At 40.4% G+C, this 20,372-nt stretch overlaps 1 pseudogene; it reads left to right on the top strand.

The window, feature by feature from the left end:
• The first annotated feature begins 246 nt into the window (after positions 1-246).
• LOC119871419 lies at positions 247-19,020 on the top strand (annotated as a pseudogene).
• The last annotated feature ends 1,352 nt before the right edge of the window (positions 19,021-20,372 follow it).

Here is a 20,372-nt window from a genome sequence, read left to right on the forward strand (position 1 = left end):
TGGCAACCCAGTGTCTAGTAAGTCTATCAGCTCAATTTTTCTGACAGCGTTTGCTCCCTTTTTGTCTCTGAGTCATGCTTCAGTAATTCTCACAATATTTCAGTTTCTTTCATTATTGTTATACTTGAATTGTTGCAATGTTATGCTAAAACTGTAACGGAGGAGTTGCTTCTTATGGATAAGCAAAGAAAGCAATTTCTTGAGGTGGAATCTACTCTTAGTCAAGATGCTGTGAAAATTACTGAAATGACAACAGAAGATTTAGAATCTGATATAAATTTAGTTGATAAAGCAGCGGTGGAGTTTCAGAGAATTGACTCCAATTTTGAAAGAAGTTCTACTGTGAGTAAAATGCTGTCAAACAGCATCCCATGCTACGAAGAAATTGTTCATGCAAGGCAGGGTCGATGAGTGTGGCAAACTTCACTGTTGTCTTATTTTATGAAATTGCCATAGCCATCCCAAACTTTAGCAACCACTGGCCTGATCAGTAGCAGCCATCAACATCAAGGACTGATCCTCCACCAGCAAAAAGATTACAACTGCCTGAATGCTCAGATAATGGTTAGCATTGTTAGCAGTAAAATGTCTTTTAAAAATTAAGTTATGTACATTGCTTTTTTAGACATAATGCTATTGTACACTTAGTAGACTATACAGTGTATTTTAAATATAACTTTTATATGTACCGAGAAACAAAAAATAATAATTTGAATCACTTGATTGCAATATTTGCTTTATTTTGGTGGTTTGGTATTGAACCCAGCATATCTCCAAGGCATGCCTTGTAATGATAAAAAGAGACTTTACATAGCAATTATTACTGAGAGTTTATTTTGTATTAGTAGTTGTATTTACATTATATTATCTAACCTTAAATCAACATTCTATGTGATAAGAATTATCCTTAATTCGCAGATGAAATGGAGCTCCAGAGAAGCCTAGTGACATGTCCAAGGTCACACAGCTAGAGAATAGTTGAGGAATCAATCCCTGGTTTACCTGACCCCAAAGACCTTTCTTCTAAACACAATATTAGATGTTACACATGCCTTTAGTCAGTTTCTAATTTATCTTTATTGAAAATACAGATATGTATGGGAATATTCACACTAAAGATCAAGATGAAGCCTGTTCCACAACTAATTTTATTTCTAAAAGATTCCTGAAAAATCTTCCATGAAAACGTTCATTTTCAATTACTGTCTTGGCTGTCAAGAAGAGCTTGTTGAAATGAGTAGTGAGTGAGTTATGAAACATGTTGCTTGTTATAAGCAGATCCTCAAGAAATTATTATTGAATTGAATCTAATGGATGAATTACACAGAGGGATGTGATTTAGAACTTTGGCTATTTTCCCCAAATCACTTTTTTATATATAAATACTGCCCTTACATAGCTGAACTTGTAGTATGAACTTAATTAATATATGTTATTGATTGCTTGAAGTACTTTATCCGGGCTTCTCTAGTAAAAACAAAGAGTAATAATTTCTTAAATAGATCATACTCAAGCTCTCAACATTACTCAACTAGCATATATGTCAGATCATGGGGAGCTAAAAAAACACTACTGCTAGTTATAAGGATAAGGGAATAAATACATGGCAAGAACTAAATGGCAAAAACTTTCTTCTTTCTTGTATGATGTACTTGAGGTGGTTGGATTTCACTTGGAAGATGTTGGTACTGATTCTCTCTTTGAGCAAATTCTAGCCAGGGTTCTCTGAGCTCTTGTCTCCACTAGGTCTGAAGTCTACCATACAGTGACTTGAACAAACACGGACATAGTTTCTAATAGCTCGAGGTCGCATCCCTAGACTGACCCCAGCCTCCATGAAGTGTCTGCCTGAGAAAGCTCCAAACCAGCAGAATAATTGACACTAGAACACTAGCCACACATGAGAATACACCTCTGACCATGTTTTCTTGAAGCATTTATTCAAAAGGGAACACTTCATTTGACTGCTTGAGATATATGTGTATCTACTACTTCATTGTCTCTACTGTATCTACTACTTGAGTGTCTTTCTCAAGGATCTGGAAGCCACCGTTTCAGATGTAATCATCAAGAAGAATATGGCCTCTGTCTCCCAATCTCTGTGGGAGGATAAAATCCTAACTTTCATAATTGCCAGCTAGCAGACATAGCTGGCTGAGTCGCATTTACATTGACCAACCCTTGGTGATTCTTCACTTCCCAGAGTCTACTGAGCACCCCTCTCTACTCCTTCATTCTTCCTTCAAAATGTCCAGTCACCTCAACAAATCAAAGTGGAATTCAGTGCAAGATCCATTCTTTTCCCCATTGCAATAGTTATTACTGATTAAAATCTGTTCTTATCATTTTTACTGGTGTCTGGCTTTATTTATCTTTGACAATAGTTTAGCAAACACATGATCATCTTTAAACTCAGATACAGGGAAACTGAATCTAGATTAGTCAGTACCATGAGGTGAAATGTCAACTGTCATGTAAAATAATAGATTGCTGAATGATTTGCACCATATTGAAATTGAGATAATATAAAGTATACCACCAATGTTCATCAGTTTTACTTGCATGGATAGACACAGTCTAAAATACATTTGTTACATAAAATGTTATCTCAGCAAACATTTTTTTCTGCAATTCCACTGCATATAACATTGCTCAGCTTTCTATGTAAATAGTCTTTGTTTATGATGAACTTAATATTTTTCCTTTGGAAAATACAGAACATATTATAAATGGAAAATCCTATGTATATTTACCATCCTTAGTTAGCCCCTGTTAATATAGTGTAGTATTTCTGCTATACATTTTTTGTTTTCTTACAATTAACATTATATCACAAAAGAGTCTCCTGTGTCAATAATAATTCTCAAAAACCTGTATTTGTTACTTATTTGTTGTTAATCTATATTGGGTCTGATATACCTGCTGGAGAATAGTGCAGAAAGGAATATCTGGGTAGATTAATAATTTTATTCATTGGACTCTTTTTAGATTTCATTTGTAGAAGTGACATTATGGATTCAAAGTGCAGAAACATGTTATGCTTTTGACATATACTGCCAATTCCTTTTCTTTCCCCCAAGTCCATCTCAATTTAGAGCCTCTTTGGAAACATAAGAAATTGTCACCTATACACATCTTAAAAAGACTACTCTTTTTGAGTTTTTTCTAACCTGATAGACAATGGTCTTTTATATGGGCATTAATTGATTTCTTTGATTACTGGTGAAGCTGAACTAAATCCCCCAAAGAGGAATTTAAGATGAAAGTAAATCTGAGGAATATAGCTTGAAAGCCATAGTGAAGTCTTCCTTCCTGGACACTTGTTAAAATAGATAGATGTTTATATCCTTGGAGAGGTTTCATCAAATGCCACCTGACTGAAAGAAAACATCACATTCCTAAGGCATCACCTTTTGTAGTTCACTAAACCAGTGGATCCCAGATTGTTCTGTGGTTTAGCAATCCTCTGCTCCAATGGAATCTGTTGCAGACTTCCTAGGGAGAGTGATTGCTCAGGTTGAAACAGACTGGAGGCCACAAACCTCAAAGTTTGGGGTCCTCCCAGTCAGAGAAATGCCTGAGTGGGCTATTAGCAACACAATTTTCACATCACTGATATGGTTAAGGAACAAACAACGTGGAGGAACAGAGATATTATACAATTCATCAAACATCACATAGCTCTTAGCAACATAACCACAACATCCTATAATGCTTTACAGATTTATGTACACCATATATATACTTTCTCATTTTTTCTCTCTCTATGCCTTTATCATCCTGATTCTATTTGGCAAGGGGACAATTTTCCTAAAAAATTGCCATCCTATATGTTGGCAGTATTTGCTTCCAATTTTACTCCTGCCTAACTTCACAGCTGTGGGTTTCATGCTCCTCCTATAATCCAGGTCTTATTTGTTTCTAAAACACACTCATATGCAAATACTGAAGAACAGAGAACTTAAAAGGCAGGCTAAGGAAAGGAGTGAAAACTGACAGAATTTTAATGTTTCAGAAGTTGCAGCATTAAAAATATAAAAGTAATGTGCGTGAGAGAAAGAAGCATGGAAAATGTTGGTTCCTTCTAGCCAATTATGCAACATTGGTAGCTTCCTAGTGGAGTTTATGCCAGGGGCTCTATTTTTTCTTCCACATAGAAGTCATAGTTTTTACTACCGATTTGGCAACTTTTTCAGCCTCTTAAAATATCAAGATCCCTGTTATGGTAAAAACGATTTTTCTTTCAAATGAAAATGATGAAATTTTAAGTTTTATTTTCTTTTTATCAATTAATCTTATTTTCCCTCTTTTACAATGGTATCACTTAGAATTTGCAATAAGATACATTTCAAGAAATACATAATGTATTATTATTTGAGTCTTTAATTTGGTCTCTGTCAGCTAAATAAGTATACTTTGATACCTTGGGTCAACTCATTTAGCCAAACTAGGTTAAGGTTCTGGATAGTCGCATATAATTCTCTCACTTATTCATGGATGTTTGGATCTAAATTCCACAGCTCAGAAAAACAGTCCTGACTCATGGTGACCTGTGGGTCTTTGTGTGCCAAATTAGCCATTAAATATTTAACAATATTTTTTCCTTTTCAATATTGCCTCTTACATGATAGGGCCTAGAATCCTGTAACTACATTTCTCAGAACCTCTGCCAGCACTCGGAGGCATCAATTAGAAACACTTGTATGAAATTTGAGAGGCAGAAAACAAACAGAAGGCATGCTGCCCTTCGCAGGTTGGGGCAGGAGTGTGGACCTTGGCCTTCAAAGCCAGGAGGCATTTCCAGTGATTTTGGGCATCCTCCTCTGAGTGAACTACTCGAGCAGGGCGGCACGTAGCTGAGCTCTCTGGCGGGTCTCCTGCAGTTCCTGATTTCTTGAACGTCAATAGATTTTTTTCCAGCCCTTGCTTAAGTCTCCAAATGGTTTTGAGAGCTGCTAATTTTCTGCATTGAATACCTACCTTATTGAAATAGCTGCTGTTATGTCTGTTTCCCTAATGAAACAGTGATACACTCATTTTCTCCATTTCTGGAAAAAAAAAACTGACCTCAAATATTATTCTAGAGTAAATCATTCTATGTTTGCCAGGTCAGATGAGGCCTCATTGTATTCTCTTTCTTTCTTTTTTTCTTTCTTTCTTTCTTTCTTTCTTTCTTTCTTTCTTTCTTTCTTTCTTTCTTTCTTCTTTCTTTCTTTCTTTCTTTCTTTCTTTCTTTCTTCTTTCTTTCTTTCTTTCTTTCTTTCTTTCTTTCTTTCTTTCTTTCTTTCTTTCTAAAAAAGATTTTTTGTATGTATTCATGAGAAACACAGACACAGGCAGAGGGAGAAGCAGGCTCCATTCCCTGCAGGGAGCCTGACGTGGGACTCAATCCCAGGTCTCCAGGCCACACCCTGGGCTGAAGGCGGCGCTCAACCCCTGAGCCACCCGGACTGCCCTCACTTCTCAATTTAGTGTGACATACACACCTCTCCAGTTGCCATAGTGTGTGTGTACTATTATGAAGAGAATTGCCTGTGGTACAGTTCAAGCATGAAGATAAATAAGATTCAGTAGCTTTAGGAATTCATGCTGAAAGAGAAAAAGCACACAGCTTGTATAAGATAGACTCTGACATGATCTGAGAAGCAAAATAGAGGGAATACAAATACAAATTTAAAATACTGGAATGAGGGAGGTATGGGAACGTTTCATAAGGAACATAGAATTTATTTGTTAAGAAGCTGACCAAGGGATATAGTTAGAATTCAAGAAAAGGAAGGGGGTGCCTGGTTGGCTCAGTTGGTTAAATATCTAATTCTTGATCTCAGCTCAGATCTTGATCACAGGGTCATGAGTTCAAGCCCCATGTTGTTCTATGCCCAGTATAGATCCTACCTTAAAAAAATAAAATAAATAAAATAAAAAGAATTCAATAGGATAGTGTTATAGAAGTGTTTGAAATACTCATAAAATAATTTGAATTTTCTTGGTGGTTTGATGATATATTGGCAGAAAGAAAGACATTGGGACCAGTTGGTAGATGTGGAGGTTGAGAAAATTAAGGCCATTCCACTTTAAGTTCAGCGTTAGCACAAGTCCAGCCATCCCAGGCCCCTGTGAATAAGAGCTGAAATTTACATTACTTCAGTTACAGAAAAAACAAAAACAAAAACAAAAAACAGTTTACAGCTTAATGCCCTAGAAAGCCCCATATTAAAATGAGAACAGAGCTCAATGCCCTTGAAAGCCTCATACCAGAATGTAAACAGAAGTTGAGGAATTGCTCCAGCCCTCCTGGAGGTCCCCGAGACCAGTCCATAAAACTCAGCTGGAACCCACCTCGGGGTCCAAGTCCCTGCTCTGCTGTGGCTGTGTCGGGTATACTTGGACCCAAGCTTGAGCTTGTAAATAAACCCTCATGTGTTTGCATTGGTGTCAGCTCCTTGGTGGTTTCTGGGATATGTAAGCTTGGGCACAACATTTGGGGGCTTGTCCGGGATCCAAGAAACCCCCAGGACCCCCATCCGGAGGGTTTCATGCGTAGTGAGTGCACTCAACTTTTCCCACCTTTTGTGTGCATATTTTCTGAGAGCTCTAAACTGTACTTTTACCTGTAGGAATTCCAATCTGTATTGGCTCGACATTGGCTTAGGTAGACGTGCCAGCGAGCCTTCGACCAGGGGTTTTGAAGAGACATCCCTTGCTCCCGCCCGGAGGACTCCTCATCTGTAAGGAGGATGGGAGTCAGTCCTCGTCTGTAAGGAGGACGGGGATCTCAGCTGTAAGGAGGACGGAAGTCCTCGTCTGTAAGGAGGGCTGACTGCCAGCCCTTTGGGTTACTTTCTGTTTTGTCTCTGCGGCCGCATTGGAATGTTTGTCTGTGTTGTTGGGTCCTTGTTAATCATCTTTACTATCTGTGTCTTTGTGTGGATTGGGGATGTAATGGGGGAGACACAAACCACTCCCCTGTCTCTTATGCTCTCTCACTTCTCGGATGTTAGGGAAAGAGCTCGTAATCTGAGCACAGACATAGGGAGAGAGAGATTTCAAATTTATTGCATATCAGAATGGCCAACCTTTGACGTGGGATGGCCCCAAGAAGGGGCCAGGTTCTTACCTTCTATTATCTTACAGGTTAAGACCATGATCTTCAGGGACAAACTGGACGGCCATGATCTTACAGGTTAAGGTCATGATCTTCAGGGACAAACTGGATGGCCACTCTGACCAGGTGCCCTACATCCTGATCTGGCAGGACATGATCAAGAATCCCCCCCCTTGGCTAAAACCATTTTCCCCCCAAAGCAGGACCTACCAAGATTCTAGCCCTGCAGAAAGCCGAGAAGGAGACTGACTTTATGCCCCAAGTGCCCCTTTATCCAGTCTTCCAGGATTCCTCCCCAGAGGACCTGATCCTCCCGCCGTCCTACCAGGCACCCCCTCCCCCTTCCACCCCTCCATTGGAGGCGTTGGGGGCTGCAGAAGGGGTGTCTGCCCTCCCTGACGAGGGAGTCCCTGTGCATGGGCCAGCAGTGGGGACAGTGGTGGGACCCACCAGATGGCCTCACTTCCAAATGCAGGGCCCACGGACTCCATCGCCCTTCCTCTCTGCCATGGGGCTCCACCGACGAGACTGGTGGACAGCTAATGTTATATTGGCCATTCTCCACCAGTGATTTATATAATTGGAAAACCCAACATGCAAAGTTCTCTGATAATCCGAGAGATCTAATCAAGCTTTTAGATACTGTTCTCTTTACCCACCAGCCTACTTGGGATGACTGCCAACAGCTCTTGCAGGTTCTCTTCACCACTGAAGAGAGAGAACGAATTCAGGTGGAAGCCCGAAGTCTGTCCTGGGAGAGGACAGACAGCTCACTGAAAACCCAGACCTCATAAATGCTGCCTTCCCTTTATCCCGCCCCACCTGGGACTACAACTCAGCTGAAGGTAAGGAGAGACTCCGGGTCCACCGCCAGACTCTAATGGCAGGTCCCAAGGCTGCCACGCACAAGCCTCCCAATCTGGCCAAGGTCTATGATGTGAGGCAGGGTAAGGATGAGAGTCCAGCAGCCTTCTTAGAGGGAGTCATAGAGGCTTTTAGGCAGTACACCCCTATGAACCCAGAAGCCCTGGAAACAAAGGCTGCAATTATCATGGCTTTTGTTAACCAGGCCGCTCTGAACATTAAAAAGAAATTGCAAAGAGTAGAGAGACTAGGAGAGAAGAGCTTGCAGGACTTAGTGATAGTAGCAGAAAGAGTTTATAATAATAGAGAAAGTCCAGAAGAACAACAAACCAAACTCCGTGACCTGCAGACTGGAAACCTGGCCAAGATCCTGCTGGCTACAACCATGGATGACCCACAGGAAAGATGAAGGCACCTCAAGAAGCTGGCTTCAGGGACAGGTAAGGAGGATGGCCCTGGTCCCCTCGGGAGCACCCTAAGCTGAACAAAAACCAATGTGCTTTTTGCAAAGAAAAGGGCCACTGGGTAAAAGACTGCTCTAACAAAAGATCCAAGGCCCCTGCCAAGATCTTGGAAATGGAGGACCTGGACGATTAGGGGAGTCGGGGTTTGGCACCCCTCCCTGAGCCCAGGGTAACTCTCAGAGTGGAGGGGAAACCTGTTGAATTCCTAGTGGACACTGGGGTACAACATTAGGTTTTATTACAACCCCAAGGGAAATTGGCAAACAAGACTTCATGGGTGCAAGGGGCCACGGGCACCAAACAGTACTCTTGGACTACCCGAAGAACTGTGGATCTCGGCATGAGCCGGGTATCCCATTCCTTCATGCATCCCTGAGTGTCCCTACCCATTGTTAGGTCGGGATTTGCTCACCAAGATGGGGGCACAAATTTGCTTCCACCCCGAAGGGGCAAAAATCCTAAACAAGGAGGGGCACCCTATTCAGGTGCTTATCCTGAGTTTAGAAGATGAATATTGTCTCCACCAAATGCCCTCAGCCCCAATGGCTGACACTGACCATTGGCTGTGGGAATTTCCTCAAGCCTGGGCAGAAACTGGGGTAATTGGGCTGGCCTGGCCCCGACTGGCCATATACATAGAACTAAAGCCGGGGGCAGACCCTGTCAGGGTCCCCCAATACCCTATGCCTCTCGTAGCGCATACGGGAATCACACCCAACATATGGCAACTACTGGACTCTATTGAGGCCTTGCCAATCGGCATGGAACACTCCCTTGCTGCCGGTTCGGAAACCACACTCTTAACGATTACAGGCCAGTCCAGGACTTAAGGGAAGTCAACCGGCGAGTAGAGGATATGCACCCTATGGTCCCAAACCCATACACCCTCCTCTCCACCCTGCCTCCAGACAAAACTTGGTATACAGTATTAGATTTAAAAGATGGCTTTTTCAGCCTGCCTTTAGCACCCAAGAGCCATGACCTCTTCGCCTTTGAATGGACGGACCCAGAGAAAGGCATCAATGGCCAGCTCACCTGGACTCGACTGCCACAAGGATTCAAAAATTCACCGACCATCTTTGATGAGGCCTTACACAAAGAGTTGGGTGAGTTCCATTCCAAGCACCCTCATTTGACCTTATTACAATATGTACATGATATCCTATTGGTGGTGGAGGACCAGGACACATGACTGCGAGGCACCAGGGACTTGCTCCAGACCATAGCAGCTCTAGGATACTGGGCCTCAGCTAAAAAAGCCCAGATCTGCAGAGCAGAGGTGAGCTACCTTGGGTACAAATTAAAGGATGGACAGAGATGGTTGACGGATGCACGGAAGGAAACTGTCTTAAGAATCCACAGCCGCAAACCGTCCACCAGGTACGTGAATTCCTGGGGTCAGCAGGGTTCTGTCGATTATGGATTCCGGGTTTTGCCGAGATGGCCAGACCCCTCTATGAGGCCACCAGGCACCAGCAAAATTTTGAAGGGACAGAGGCCATGAACAGAGCCTTTAATGACCATTAACAGGCCTTGCTGTCTGTCCCGGCTCTCGGGTTGCCCGACCTAGCCAAGCCCTTCTATCTGTATGTGGATGAGAAAGACATGGTGGCAAAAGGGGTCCTTGTCTAGTATATAGGTCCCTGGAAGAGACCCATAGACTATCTCTCCGAAGAGCTGGACACGGTGGCCGCTGGATGGCCCCCAGGCTTAAAAATTATTGCCGCGGCGGCCACTATGGTCAAGGACGCAGACAAGCTGGCCATGGGGCAGGAACTGCATGGTACCACCCCACACGCTATTAAAGGGGTCCTCAAACAGCCCCCAGACAGCTGGATCAGCAATGCCCATCTGACCCATTATCAGACCCTACTGCTAAACCCCACCAGAATTTTATTTAAGCCACCGACAACCCTGAATCTGGCAACGCTACTCCCTAACCCAGACTGGGACCCCCCTCTGCACGACTAGCAAGAAATTTGGGCACAGGTGTACGGAATCAGAGCTGATCTCCAGGACCAGCCACTGCCGAACGCCGATGCCACCTGGTACACGGACGGCAGCAGTTTTGTCCGAGAAGGAGTCCGAATTGCGGGGGCAGCCATACCATAACCACGGAGACAGAGACCGTCTGGGCGGAGCCATTGACAGCCTAAATGTTGGCTCAATGGGCAGAACTGATCCCACTGGCCAAGGCACTGACCATGGAGGAAGGTAAACGAATAAACATCTACACCGACAGCAGGTACGCCTTTGCCACCGCTCACATTCACGGAGCCCTTTACAGAGAGAGAGAGAGCTTCTGACAGCAGAGGCAAAGACTGTTAAAAACAAAACGGAGATTCTTGAACTCCCGAGGACCCTCTGGCTGCCCAAGGCCCTGGCCATCATCCACTGTCCGGGGCACCAAAAGGCAGACACACCAGTAGCCAGGGGAAACCGGCTAGCCGATTTAAAAGCAAAGAAGGTGTCCCTTTTGGTGACCCAGGTCTTAGCAACCACGCTATCTGATCCGGGGGAAAGGAATCTGCCGGACACCCCCAACTATAGTGATGCTGACTTACACTGGATCAAACGCTTGCCTATGACCCAGTGATTGTGTGGCTGGTGGAGGGCCACAGACTCCAGCATCATCTTGCCAGAGGAACTGGGACGGCGAGTCCTATCCAAAACTCATTGGAAACTCACACGGGAACAAGGAAGGTGGAAGACCTCCTACGACATGCAAAGATCACTATTAAAGACTCTCGAGCAAAGATCGAGCAGATCGTGGCAAGCTGCCACTCATGCCAGTTAACTAATGCCACCGCCCATGGATCTAACCCAGGCACCTGGCTCCGGGGGGACCGCCCAGGAGCCTACTGGGAAGTGGACTTCACTGAGGTAAAACCTGGAAAATACGGATACAGGTATTTACTAGTGTTTGTAGATACTTTTTCAGGATGCACAGAGGCATTTCCCACCAAACATGAAACGGCACAGACCGTGACCAAGAAGAATCTGCTGGAAGACATCGCACCGAGGTATGGTTTTCCTGTTAAGATTGGGTCAGACAAGGGCCCAGGATTCTTCTCTAAGGTAACACAGGGAGTGGCCCTAGTACTTGGGGCAGATTGGAAATGACATTGTGCATATAGGCCCCAGAGCTCAGGACAGGTAGAGAGGATGAGCAGAACAGTAAAGGAGACCTTAACTAAATTAGCCCTGGAGACTGGCGGGGACTGGGTGACTCTCCTCCCCTTCGCCCTATATAGGGTGAGGAACTCCCCATATAAGATGGGACTGACTCCCTACGAGATCATGTTCGGTCTCCCTCCACCTGTTATCCCCAATTTAAAACCTGAGGGGCTTCCTGAATTTGATGATCACCAACTTCTTTTCTCCCTGAAAATGTTACAACGAACCCATGAGCAGGTGTGGCCTAAGCTGAGGGCCCTCTATGAGACTGGGCCACCCCCGGACCCCCATCGATATCGGCCGGGTGACTGGGTGTACGTGTGGAGATACCAACACCAGACACTTCAACCTCGCTGCAAGGGACCTTACACCGTGAACCTGACCACTCCCACCGCTCTCAAGGTCGACGGGATTACTCCCTGGGTCCACTACGCCCACGATCAGCCAGGTGACCCACACACCGTTCTCAAGAACTTTGTTCCAGAATGGAAAAGCCAACCGGTCAAGGACAATCCCCTAAAGCTAAGACTGCGCCGTTCTCACTTATTTCCCACCTCCAAGCCTCCCTAGTCTGAGGTTGTCCTTCAAAATAGAAGGGGATTAGACTCAGTCTTCTTACAACAAAGGTTGTGTGTGTGTGTGTGTGTGGGGGGTTATGTGCTGCCTTAAAGGTAGGATGTTGCTTCTTCACTGGGATGTAAACGGGAGCAAGAACAGCAACAAGGTTGGTTGGAATCCTGGTTTAATCATTCCCCCCGGCTCACTCTGAGAGCAACCTGGACCCAATCATGGGTCCTTCCTTAGGTTCCTCTGAGAGGGGGAAATGTGGAGGCCGAGAAAATTAAGGCCATTCCACTTTAAGTTCAGCGTTAGCACACGCCCAGCCATCCCAGGCCCCTGTGAAGAAGAGCTGAACTTTACATTACTTCAGCTATAGGAAAAAAACAAAAAAATAGTTTACAGCTTAATGCCCTAGAAAGCCCCATATTAGAATGAGAACAGAGCTCAATGCCCTTGAAAGCCTCATACCAGAATGTAAACAGAACTTGAGGAATTGCTCCAGCCCTTCTGGAGGTCCCCTAGACCAGCCCATAAAACTCAGCTGGAACCCACCTCAGGGTCCAAGTCCCTGCTCCGCTGTGGCTGTGTCGGGTACACTTGGACCCAAGCTCGAGCTTGTACATAAGTCCTCGTGTGTTTGCATCGGTGTCAGCTCCTTGGTGGTTTCCTGGATATGTAATCTTGGGCACAACAGTAGACAGCTTTGAAAGCCACACCAATGACTTTGTTCTGTATTTTACCATGAGCAGACTTTCAATAATCTTAGAGCACGGCGATTATATATTTCTTTCTTTTTTTTTTTTTTCTTTTCGATGATATATTTCTATTGGTCCTTATAACATGGGACTGTTTAGGGGAGAGCAGTCAGCAGTATCTACACTTAGGAGGGGAATGGCAGAATAGTCACCATCAACAGAAAGGTAGTTTGAGAGTTTGAGACATACTTCTGGGGTGTTCCAGGTATCTAGAGAAGAGATTAAAGAATTGAGGGTGAACACAGATTCTATTTGTTATTTATTCCTGCTCATTTCATGTGGAAGGAATCCCGAAATTGTACTATTTATGCCAGCTTCCCTATATCTTTGATAAATGAGAAGTACATAAAAGGAACTGCTTGCTTCTTTACTCCTTGCTATTATGCTCTCATATGTTATTAGTGAATCTTATTTATCTGGGGAAGAAAGGAGGGAAAGAGAGCTGCTTCAGGGGACTGTCACTCATTGGCAAGAAGGGGCTAGATCTCTAATGCAATGCTTCATCCAGTAGATGGCTTTCTTGTTCAATTAGCCTAAACTCAAACACTGGTACTTAACCTCCACCTTCCTGTCGGCTTTTGTCCTCAGGTTGGTGTAGGACTGCTTAAGGAATAAAAACAGGATTTCACAGACATTCACAGATATATTATTGAAGACATGATAGAGTGGGTTGACATACTGGAGATAAAGGACTCTCATATTTAAAGAATTATTTACAAGAAAGGAGATTGACCTTCCAAGAATGACAGCGAAAAAACACACAGTGATTCTAGTTAATGTCATGAAGGCAACACCTGGGGAGAATAATTTGATTTTTATACCTGGCAAAGCTTAATCCAGGGCACTGGGAGTTTTGGAAAATTACATTAATTTTCCTGCAGCCATGTGTAGCAAGCTGCTGGAACTCGCCGTTGGAAGGAACACTCTTAAAAGGACAAGATGTGAAAGAGTCAATGAATCATGGATGAGAAAATCAGGAGACTGGGGACCAGGGCTGCCTCTCAAACAGGCTTATTATGTGATTTGAGAACTTGATTCACCTCTGTTGGTCTTCCATTTTCCACTTGTTTAAACTGATGAAGTTGAACTGAGGGGGCTTACCTTGAATTTTAAGTTCTCAAAAATTCTATCACCATGATGGAAAAAAATAGTATAAAATACCTTAAAAATTCTTGTATGGCTCCTTGAAACTTACCCTGATTTTTTTTTCCCTCAGGGATTGCTTTTATTATTTGCTTTTTTTTTTCCTTTGAGGATCTCAAGAATTATGCACCACTGCTCCTTTGTTTTGTGTAATTCATTTTCAGTAGGCCAAACATTTACTTTCCTAAGATTTAATTGCTAAATATCTGATGGAGAAAAACTTTGGATGGGGAAAATCTTTCCGAAAAAATTACCCTTACAAGTTTGTTTCTGAAGGAGGCTTCAAAGTACTGGATAGTGAGTAAGGGGTGGAAATGGAGGGAATAATCTGAGTATTTCTGCCAAAGACATTAGTATAGGAATTATAGGTACTCGACTTGTGCTCAAATTAAACTTTGTATCATCTGACAAGTGTTTGATGATTTAACAGGAAGGCTGGTTACAGAAAAACTGGGAACCATGCTTGTGCAGGTAATGGACATCAAGGCAACTTTTTCTTTTGTGTGTATCTTTCCCCTTCTTTACCATCATTAATTCACATGCAATTTGGAAGACATTTTACCTTAACAGAAATAGCATTGCCATTTGATTTTTACTGTGGATTGTCCCTATTTTAATATTTTATCTTATTCATCAACTTTAAAGTATACATGTGATTCCCATTTGTGTGGAAAATCTGCTATATCAGTTTCACAGGGGGAGAATTCATTTGGCTTTGTTCTATTTATAGGAATCATTGTATTTGGTTAGTATGTTTTCATTATGTTTTTTTAGCTCATTTAACTTACACGCCCTTTTCATTTATTTTCAGTGATCCTTCACTTTTCATGAATAAGATTCTGAGTTTTCTCTTTATACCATCATGCAAATGACTCAATCTAAGGCAGATTTTTTCTTTGTTTCTTTACTGTATAAGGTGTGAATGGTTGAAAGCCATACTGTTTCAGACCTGTTTTCCAGATTTTGCCAGCCTCTTACAGAAAGGAAATTCTAACTTGAAAAAAATATCATAAGGAATTGAAAACACTTTGCACAAAGAGATAAATAAGCAGATATTTGTTTGCAATTCACATGATGTTACTATCAAGGGAAAGAGGTTCCTATACCTTCCCACATTATCAGCCATTTGATACCAATGTGTACTTCTTGAGTATTTGCAGTGAGAAGATAGAGAAAACTTTTAGTTTTTAGGACTGACTTAATAAAATCAAAGCAAAACCAAAGTGAATATATCAATATAAAACCATCAGCAATATATGAGAGTCATAGTTTTACTACTTTTTCATCTAAGCTTGGTATTTTTTTTCTTCTCCATTTCCTTCATCTTCTTTTCTGATTGTATCCATTCTAATAGGAATATAATTGTATGGAATGATTTTTGCATTTTTCTAACATCTAAGATAATGTGTTGAGCACACATTATGTAACTTTTGGCCAATTGAATATACTTGTATGAATTTTCTGAAAAAGTTTTTGACAATATTTAAATTTTATCTTGACTTCTTATCACCTTGTAAAAATCCTTTATATTATGGATACAAGTCTTTTGTCAGATATCACAGGTATCTTCTCCCATTCTATGGCATGTCTTTTTCTCTCTAGTGATAATAGTCCTTAATTACAATATGTTCTGACTCATTAAAGTTTTTGTTATTATTTATGATTATTTATTTTCATGTCCTGTGTAAGAAATTTCTGAAAGTTATCCCTACTGCTGTGTCTGTTAATATCTGGTTCTTTGTATTGTTGACTGGTATTCCAAAATATGGTTATACCTCATTTTGCTTATTCATTTATCAGTTAATGAACAAGTGGGTTGCTTCTAACTTGGTGTTATTATGAATAACACTGCTGTGAATATCACTAGATAAGTTTTTGTGGAGACATGTTTTCTTGGGTTTCTCTTGGATAATTTCTTTAGTGAAGCATGATGTAACATGATGTTTTGAGATAACGGAGATGTCCCTGTAGCCACACTGTACAATATGATAGTCCCTAGCCACATGTGACTTTTTGGAACTTGAAATGTGGCTAATGTGACTGAGAAATCTAAATTTGGGTATTATTTAATTTTAATTATTTTACATTTAAATTTAAACAGCCCCTTGGACCAGTGGCTGTTGTATTGTGCAGGGCCATGAGTAGGATTACTAGGTCAAATGGCAAAATTATGTTTAAAGAAATTGTTTAGTGGGTAGTTTTAGAATGTTTTTTTCCTAATGAGTAGTGATTTGGGGCATCTTTTCATGTGTTTAATGGGCATTGCATATCATGTTTTGAAATATTTCTAGAAATACATTGCCTGTTGTTTTGTTTTGTTTTATTTTGTTTTGTTTTTATTAAACTGGCATTCCAACTGGTGGCCCAAAGACTTGAATGGCAACTCACTGGGTTTCCAGTCTGCTGGCCTATCCTAGGAGCAGATTTTGGGCTTGTCAAGCCTACACAAATCACATGAGCCAATTTCTTAAAACTTCCTTCCTTTCTTCTTTCCTCCCTTCCTTCCTTCTTTCCTTCCTTCCTTCCTTCCTTCCTTCCTTCCTTCCTTCCTTCCTTCCTTCCTTCCTTCTTTCCTTCCTTCCTTCCTTTCCTCCCTCCCACCTTCCTCCTTCTTTCTTCTCTGTCATCTAAAAATCTTTCATCATCATCTACCTATCAATCCTCTACCTATAATCTATCTATATTTATAAGCCATCTATCTAATCATCTATCTATCATTCTGTCTATATCTAACCATATCCTGTTGGTTCTGTTTTATCTGGAAAACCCTAATACAAAGGACGTGGTTTTAATTTTTACTGTTCAATTTATTAATTGGTTTATTCTTTTATGTTTTTTTTTATTTTGGGGGGGTGTATTGTGGTTAAGAAACCTTTCCTTACCCAATTTCAGAAAGATTTTGTTATTTGTTGTCTTCTATAAGTTTTATGGTTTTAGCTAACATATTTGAGTTTATGATTCATTTTGAGTTAAGTTTTATTTCTGGTGTGCAGTTAGGGAGTATTATTATTTTCCAAGTACATACCCTATTGTTTTAATGTCATTTGTTGTAAAGGCTACATTTATCTATTGAATTACATTTATACTTTGGAGAAAATCAATTTATCATGTAAGTATGGGTTTATTATTGACCTTATTCTGTTCCGTTGGTCTATATTTCTCTCATGAAGCTAATGCCCCATTGACTTGATTAATGTAGTTTTGTAAGAACTCTAGGAATTAGAGGATGTTAATTCTTCAAATCTGGTCCTCTTTTCCTTTTAATTCTTTGAGGTCCTTTGTATTTGCATATAAATTTTAAAATCAACTTGTCAAAAACAAAACAAAACAAAAAACAAAAAAAAATAAAATCAACTTGTCTGTTTCTTTAAAAGTAAAATCCTGCTGGTACTTTAACTGGAATGGCATGAACTCTGTAGATCTGTTTGGGGAGAATTGCTATTTTAACACTTTTGAGTTTTCCAAAATATGCAATATTTTATACTTGTCAGTATATTTATCTTGTATTTTTCAGTAATTTACTTCCAAGTATTGTGATGTTGTTATAAACGGAATTGTAATTTTCTTTTCTAATTGTTCGTTGCTACTGTATGTGAATACTAATTATCTTTGTACATTTATCTTACATCCTGGGAACTTGCCCAACTTAATTTTTTAAATTCTAGTAATTTGTGTGTGTGTGTGTGTGTTTGTGTGGAGTCATTAAGAACTTCTACCTCTTTGAGTATGTCACTTCAAGTTAAGAGTTTTACTTTTCCCTAGCAAATTTTTATATCTTTTTCTTGTCTTACTGTACTGGTTAGGGTCGTCTGTACAGTATTGAATAGAAGAATTGAAAGCAGACATTATTGCCTTAATCCTGGTCTTAACTAGAAAACCAAACCTTTTTGGTATTTTGATGCTAGTTTCAAATGTATCACAGATGCCTTTAATTTGATGAAAGAAGTTCTCTTTTATTCCTCATTTCCTGAGAGGTTTGATCTTAAACGGGAGTTACAATGATTATGTGTTATGTTTTTTTTTTCTGTTATTCCATTAATATGGAGAATTACATTTGATGATTTTAATTGTCATAAAAACTTTAACTTATGAAACAAATCTTACATGGTCATGAAATACTATTCTTTTTACATATTGTTAAATTCACTTTACTAAAATTCTGTTAAATGTTTTTTGATCTGTATTCATGAAGAATAATTATCTGTAGCTTTCTTTTTTTTCTCTCTCTGGTTTGGTATCATGGTGATAATGGCCTCATTAAGTGAGCTATGAAGCATTTCCACTTTTATTTTCTGCAAGTTTGTATTAAAAGAGTAATAATTCTGCCTAAAATATTTGAAAGAACACACTAATGTAGCCATATTTTAATTTTCTTTGAGGAAGATATTATATTTTGAATTGAATATTTTTTATTGATAGAGAATTTTGTAAGTCTTCTATTTTTTAAAGTCAGTTTCAATAATTTTTCCTTTTGAGGAAAATGTCCATTGTATCTACATTGTCAAATGTACTGGTACTATGTTCTTAATAATCCTCCCTTATTATCACTTTAATGTATGTAAGATAGCTAGTTGTGTACCCCTTTTATTCCTAAAATTGCCTTATTTCCATTTACTTTTTAGATTGTCTTGCTAGTGGCTTATCAATTTTAGTAAACTTTTCAAATAACCAATTTTGGGTTCATTGATTTTCTTTATTTTTCTGTTTTCTTTTTGACAGAATTGTGCTTTTCAACATACTTTCAACATACTTTGGGTATACCTTTTCTTCTCTTTCCAATTTCTTAGGGTGGTCAACAGAGCACTGATGTTCAATTTTTCTTTTTTCCTTAGAGAAAAGCAAGCCTGAGTGCTTCCTCTTTGGTGCAGGTGGGAAACTGAAAACTCACAAAAGTTGCCGGAGCTCAGTGACTCTCACCCCAGCCCCAGCCACAGCCTCTGACTACAATTAAGACCCAGATCATTCCTGTTGGACCAGTCCATACCCAATGTGGGGTTTGAACTCATAACCCTGAGATCGAGTTGCATGCTTTACAAACTGAGCCAGCAGCCACCCCTCTTTTAGTATTTTATAGTTGTTGTTCTACTCTAAGCTGATACCTATGACTTATTTTTTTCTTCTTTTCGATTTCTACTTTTTAAAAAAAATTAAATCCAATTAACATATAATGTATCACTGGTTTCAGAAGTAGAATTCAGTGATTCATCAGTCTTATATAGTACCCAGTGCTCATTACTTCATGACCTCCTTAATGTCTGTCCATCATCCAGTTACCTCAGCCCCCCAACCCCCTCTCCTCCAGCAACCTGTTTCTTATGATTAAAAGTCTCTTATGGTTTGTCTCCCTCTCTGATTTTGTCTTGTTTTATTTTTTCTCCCTTTCCCTATGATCCTCTGTTTTGTTTCCTAAATTCCACATATGGTGAGACAAAGATAATTGTCTTTCTCTGATTAATTTATTTCAGTAGCATAATATCCTCTAGCTCCGCATCATTGCAAATGCCAGGATTTCCTTCTTCCTTTTTTTATTTTTTATTTTTATTTTTTTTGATGGCTAAGTATATTCCATTGTATAGATAAACCACATCTTCTTTATCCATTCATTTGTTGATGGACATCTGGACTCTTTCCATAGTTTGGCTATTGTGGACATTATTACCATAAACAGTGAGGTGCAGGTGCTCCTTCAGATCACTATATTTGTATATTTGGGGTAAATACCTAGATGTGCAATTGCTGGGTTGTAGGGTAGCTGTATTTTCAACTTTCTGAGGAACCTCACTGTTTTACAGAGTGGTTGCACCAGCTTGCATTCCCACCAACAGTGTAAGAGGGCTCCCCTTTCTCTGTATCCTTACTAACATCTGTCATTTCCTGACTTGTTAATCTTAGCCATTCTGACTGGTGTGAGGTGGTGTCTCATTGTGGTTTTGATTTGTATACCCCTGATGATGAGTTATGTTGAACATTTTTTCATGTGTCTATTGGCCATTTGTATGTCTTTGGAGAAATGTCTGTTCACGTCTTCTGCTTGTTTCTTGATTGAATTATTTGTCTTTTGGGTGTTGAGTTTAATAAATTCTTTATAGATTTTGGATACTAGCCCTTCATCTGATAAGACATTTGTTAACTATCTTCTCCCATTCTCTGGGTTGTTTTTCATTTTGTCAACTGTTTCCTTTGCTGTGCAGAAGCCTTTTATCCTGATTAAGTCCCAGTAGTTCATTTTTGCTTTTGTTTCCCTTGCCTTGGAGACATGTCTAGCAAGAAGATGCCATGGCTGAGGTCAATGAGGTTGCTGCC

The sequence above is a fragment of the Canis lupus genome, chromosome 4 (assembly GCF_011100685.1).
Source record: "Canis lupus familiaris isolate Mischka breed German Shepherd chromosome 4, alternate assembly UU_Cfam_GSD_1.0, whole genome shotgun sequence".
NCBI lineage: Eukaryota > Metazoa > Chordata > Mammalia > Carnivora > Canidae > Canis > Canis lupus.